The 5,650-nt window shown below is 37.6% G+C and overlaps 1 long non-coding RNA gene across 1 annotated transcript; it reads left to right on the forward strand.

Annotated features, from left to right (window-relative positions):
- The first annotated feature begins 1,244 nt into the window (after positions 1–1,244).
- Positions 1,245–3,595, forward strand: LOC141591092 (uncharacterized). Its single transcript, XR_012520650.1, has 3 exons — positions 1,245–1,417; positions 1,516–1,626; positions 3,341–3,595. It is a non-coding gene; the product is annotated as an uncharacterized LOC141591092 (long non-coding RNA).
- The last annotated feature ends 2,055 nt before the right edge of the window (positions 3,596–5,650 follow it).

Raw genomic sequence — 5,650 nt, forward strand, 5'->3', positions numbered from 1 at the left:
AGTGAACCTTTCTCGATGTACCGATCTTCCTAATTCCGATCTCCGACAATTGTCTTTCTTGCTATTCTGGCTTGTTTCGTTGTGTTCGCCTTTATGGAACTCATTTGACCTCTTGATTAAAGCGTCTTGTTCGTTGACATCTTTATTGACTTCATCCAAAATTCCACCTTTAAGAGTTCAATTCCTTCTTGTCTGTTGGGTGTGAGTTCCCTATCGCGACTTGCACTTCTCGTTCCCGAGTTGTTTTCCATCTAGCATAGATTCTATATAGTTGAGTAAACTGTTGGTTCATTTTTTTTTAATTTGGAGTTAAATCTACAAATTGACCACTTTCTATAACATTAGAAAATGGTTTCTCACTCTCTTTCAACCCTAGTGTTCAATTGGATACCTAAGCTATTTCTCGTTTTGTGTAATGATTCCTTTTTCTTACTCCTTTTCCGCGTTACTAAGCCGTATTTAATCATAATTAGTAAAGATATTATTCTTATTATAGAATTTTAAACTAAAAGTTTGAAAATGCTTTTATGATTTTCAATGGTTTTAACATTAGTGAATGTTAAATCTCGTTGTTGGAGACGTCCCAATAATGGGTTTTCTCATTTATGGGTGTAGAAATATTTTTATATCTTGATATGAATGTGGATGTTCTTGTCTGATCAACGAGAGTATCACCGTTTCATTGAGAAGATACCTATATTTTCTTATGATTATATTATTAAGATGTTGTATATTATAATTTCTCCTTCTAAGTTTCGAGGACGAAACTTTTTAAAGGAGGGGTGATTGTAACACCCGTAATTTGGATCGATTAATATATTTCTAAGTAATTTATTAATCAAGTAAAATTTAATATTAATGTATTTGAAGTAATAATAATTTAAAGAAATATAATTTTATTATATTTTGAAGAAAAGTATTTATTTAGATAGTTTCGAAATGTTTAAAAATAGTTTAAACCGTGTAAAAACTTTTTATTTCGAAATAAGGGCATATCGGGGAAAAATGACAACTCTTTCGAAAATTGGGCAAACGATTTTGGAAATGGGTCGTATGAATACTCAATTTTCTTGTAATCTAGTGTTTAAGAACTTTGGTCTTGTCGGAATTTGCGTTTGACAAACGGTTTTAATTATTATCGAAACGAGCCAAAACCGACTCGTAAAATCCCGACTTAAACCCGCTCCCTTCCTTTCCTTTCTTCCTTTCACGCAGCACACCCCCTTCCCCTTCTTTTTTTTTTTTTTTCTGATTTTGCTTACCAAACACACCTTCTTCTTCATTCTTCATTTTCCTAAACCTTTAAACACCATTTTTATACAAAATCTAAGCTATTTTCGCCATAACTCACTCGTTTCTTGTCGGATTTTCACATAATTTATATTTCCGGAATCCTCTCGTCGAGATCTACAACCTGGTATATTTTAATTTCAGTTTTCTTGATGTTGTTTTAAGACGAATTTGGGGCATATTTCGGTTTTTATGCTTATTTTTGTGTTTTTATTGTTTATTTAGGTGAAGAATTGGAGGACGAGTTTGGGGACTCGTATATTGTCGAAGATAGTGGCTAGTTGCTTGTTAGGGTTTAGTTTTTTAAGGTGCTAATTGCTCATTTTCTAGCTTAAGGTAACATATTTCGAGTTACTCGACGAATAATCGTCACATTCTTTGTTGTTTTTGTATGTTTTGTGATTTTTATTTAAGTAGTAAATTTTCACATGATAAAATGGGTTGCATGCATGTCTAATGCTTGTCTTTTGTAGTTTAAGTTAACCAATTGTATATTATTGTTTAGAACAAATTTGGATGAGTAATTATTTGATGGGACAAATCCGCAGGTTGGCTGGAACGTGTCAGTACCGGACCGAGACATTTTCCAATGTTTCCAAAAATATGACAGATTGAACGGCGTCGAAAAATTAGGTGGTTTAGCCACTTGAATCACTCAATTCGGAGTCCGTATGAGTATTTGGCGTCGTTTTACCGAAAAATTTATAGAAAAGTTACTGTTCACAGACCCGCGGTACTGTTCACAGCAGTGAAACAGGCCGTGACGGGTCAGCGGCAGGCCCGTGCTTGGCCCGGGTTGGTCTGTCGCTTGTTTCGCGGTTTTTCATGCAATATTTGTCGTTTCGGGTTCATTAATGTTATAGTTAGTATAAGTCACATATGAGTATACTTTTGAATTGAATCATATTAGTAGTAAAAATTATGTTAATGGTAAAAATTAAGTTTATATTAGTAGTTGCACATGTTAGGATAGATTATAAAATAAAATTGTAATGAATAGGCTCAAAATGAATTTTATAGTGCTAATTGTAATGTTTTGTTGATTGTCTGCCAAAATCGAGCCTTAGTCCCTTTGACTGATTCGATGTCGATCAATTGAGTGATTGGTCACCCAATTTAACCCGCACTGTCGCAGTGGGGTTGCGGGTAAAAATTCGGTTGGATGAAATTTTATATGAATTGGATAATCGGCCTTTTTCTTGTTTTAGGCCATTTATTATATCTTTTTTTCACATGTGTAGTTAGTTGATTTGAGTAGCTTCTTATATTGTAGAAACGGCCCTAGTTTCCCTGAAACCTTTAATATTGTTAAAATTGCTAGAATTGGAATGGGTATTGAATACTTTTTGCAGGTTGTTGTGTTTGTCATAGATAGGTCTTTATAGTCTCCGACGAGTATATGTTCAACGCTTAATAGCCTTTGTGTTCCTGACTAGTGGATTTATATCCAAGTTGGGGCATGACCTCGTTACTTATTTTGATAGTAAGTGGTCAGCTTAAGTACTAGCCAACCCTTTGGTGGACTCCTTAGGGTACTCACTTTGTTTTAGAAAAATTGTGGGTCTTGGGTGCGGTGGTGTGTATCCGCATGTCTAGGTCTCTGTGATTTTAGGCTAGGGTTGTGTTGTGTCTTGGCCATGTTTTATTAATATTAACCGCAACAGCCAAGATACCGGTTCGATTACCTTCCCTACCTCGTGGTATAGACTCGAGTTACTGAGTGACTATTGACGGTACTAAGAACTTATGCCTGTCTTTGATATATTGCCCTTTCTTGTATGGTGATTTTATGAATTGTAATAGGTGAGATGTAAGCTCGGTTACAATTGATAAAGTTTGGATTATCTTGTTTGTTATATGTTTCACATGATAGTTTATTTTGGTCGATTAGGGGTCATAGGTTAGAATACTTGATAATTAAATTGTTTATCATGTTGTTTACATGTTTCATTACATGTTACATTAAATATGACGATTCGTGGCTGGGAGGACTCGAAGTTACTCCCCACTGAATTGTGGCTTTCGTGTTTGTATAAAATGCGATTGACAGGTTGATGGTGCTTAGTTGGGGTACACGGACGAGCTAGTGAGCAAAGGAACCTTGGACCTAGTTTGGCTATTTTTAGTAGTAAACCTTTTTAGCTTTTGGTTTTGTATATATTTTGCAGGGACATATGTCTCCCTCTTTTAATTTGGTTTGTATCTCTATATTTTCTTGCCTTTAGCATAGTTATGTAAATTAATTTGATAGAATTTTCAGGTTTTGGCACCCTTCTCTTGGAGATGTTTGTGAATGGTTTAGGAAAATTTTAAAAATTACAGGTTTTGTCTAGTTGAACCAATTACAAACATATCCTGTCAGTTTTTCCGTAGAATTTACGCCTTTATCTTTTGCTAAAATTGAGGGTGTCACATAAGCAGGCGCCGCCGGCAGGTTCAACCCCCGCGGGGCTGTAACCCGTCTAGCGTCCTAACTCGCGACGTCAGCGTCGTTCTCAATCGTTTCTGCCCTCCGTCTCTTCTGACCACAAGACTCAATGTGGCGGATAGGAGGCATCTCAACGACCCTTGCGACGTTCCGTAACGTCCGTCTGGTCGGCCGAGGAGTCCGCCTCCTCGTAGAAACCCTCCTCCCAAAGGTACCGGCCTCAGACCCAGTCTGAGCTCTCTCAACGCCAGTAGCCCCAACAACGGGCTCCTCACGCCCCTCAACGGCCCTCTCGGCCCCAACAGTCTCCTCGGAAGCGTCCTCCACTATCGCGGCAGGGCGTAAAATGGGCAAATCCAAAAAAAATAAAAAATAAAACCTGCAAAGCAGAACAAGGGCGATCCCGCCCAAACCCAACCAGACAAAAATAATTCACAAAAAAAAAAAACAACAACAAAACAATTTACAAAAAAAACAACTCGCCCCTCTTTTCAAGCAAAAGACGAGTCAAAACAACCACAACAAAAACGGCACCCCAAGACCCGTACAAGGTCCGCCAACAAACCAAAATACATTCCCGATGCAATAGGGTATTTTTCTACGGCTCGAAAAGGCAATTCCTACGCCAATTTGAGCGCAAACCGGTCAAAAATTCAAAATACGACCACGACGAGGCAACGTGATTTTATCACGCCTCAAAGCGACCTAAACTACCAATGGGGTCCATGTCAAGGCAAACTGACTCAATTCAAGCTCAAATAGGCGCTTATTCTGTCAGACATAAGACCGTCACAAAACGCAAAAAATTCAATTTTGCCCACAATACCCAACAAAGGTCCATAATGGCAAATACTGTCTTTTCCGAGTATAATGCAACCTAGTGGGACCCACTACCCAAGCAAATAAACTTGGCATTGTGAGATGAGACGGGTTCTTCGCCTCACTCACGTTTTTCGAGCATAGGGAGCGGGAACGAGGACCAAAATGCAAACTAAAAGCACCCCTATACTCCTAAACAGGTTTCTAACCTAATGCAATCATCAATTTCACTCAAAATGGGCTCAATCAAAAACGCCCAAATCAATTTTCTAGGGTAAAAGTTTCGCCCTAATTCAATCTATCAAAAGACCAACAAATTCAAATGGATTCAAGAGGAAATACATACCTTGAGATGACATTGTTGATGATGGCATGAATGGAAGCAAGCTAGAGACCAACAATGACGGTTTTTGGTTTGTTTTGTCGAAAGGTTGAAGACGAAGTGAGAATGGTATGCGAACCATTCTCGCATCTTTTACAGAAAAATAGGGAAGCTCCCTTAATTCGCCAGGTTGATCGCGCCTCAATGGGGTGCTCCCTGCTCTTTCAGCGAAATTTTGGGCTTTGGCCCAATTTCCCATAACAAACTTTAAATTTTCAATGACGACATTAAGGACCGTCATTTTTCAAAACAAAAACAAATAGTGAAATCAAAATTCACTATTTCCCTTCAAAATTCCAAACATACGGCGATTAAAACCGCCATTTTTCAAATACAGAAACAAATAGTGAAACCAAAATTCGCTATTTTTCTTCAAATTTCAACGACGGCAATTAAAACCGTCATTTTCAAAAATAATAGTGAAAATTCAAATTCACTATTTCTTCAAATTCCAAACGCCGGCAATTATAACCGTCATTTTCAAAATCATGGTTGGAAATTAAATTCCACTATTTTCACCACACATGTCAACGGCGGCAACATAAACCGTCACTTCAAAGACCAATAGTGAAGATTCAAAATTCACTATTTCCTTCACATGTCAACGGCGGCAACATAAACCATCACTCCAAACGTAATGGCGAAATTTAAAACTCGCTATTATCTTCAAAATCCAGACAACTGGCGATTAAAACCGCCACTTCAAATTAAAAAAGAAACGAGTAGTAGAA

The sequence above is a fragment of the Silene latifolia genome, chromosome 7, assembly GCF_048544455.1.
Source record: "Silene latifolia isolate original U9 population chromosome 7, ASM4854445v1, whole genome shotgun sequence".
Classification (NCBI taxonomy): Eukaryota; Viridiplantae; Streptophyta; class Magnoliopsida; order Caryophyllales; family Caryophyllaceae; genus Silene; species Silene latifolia.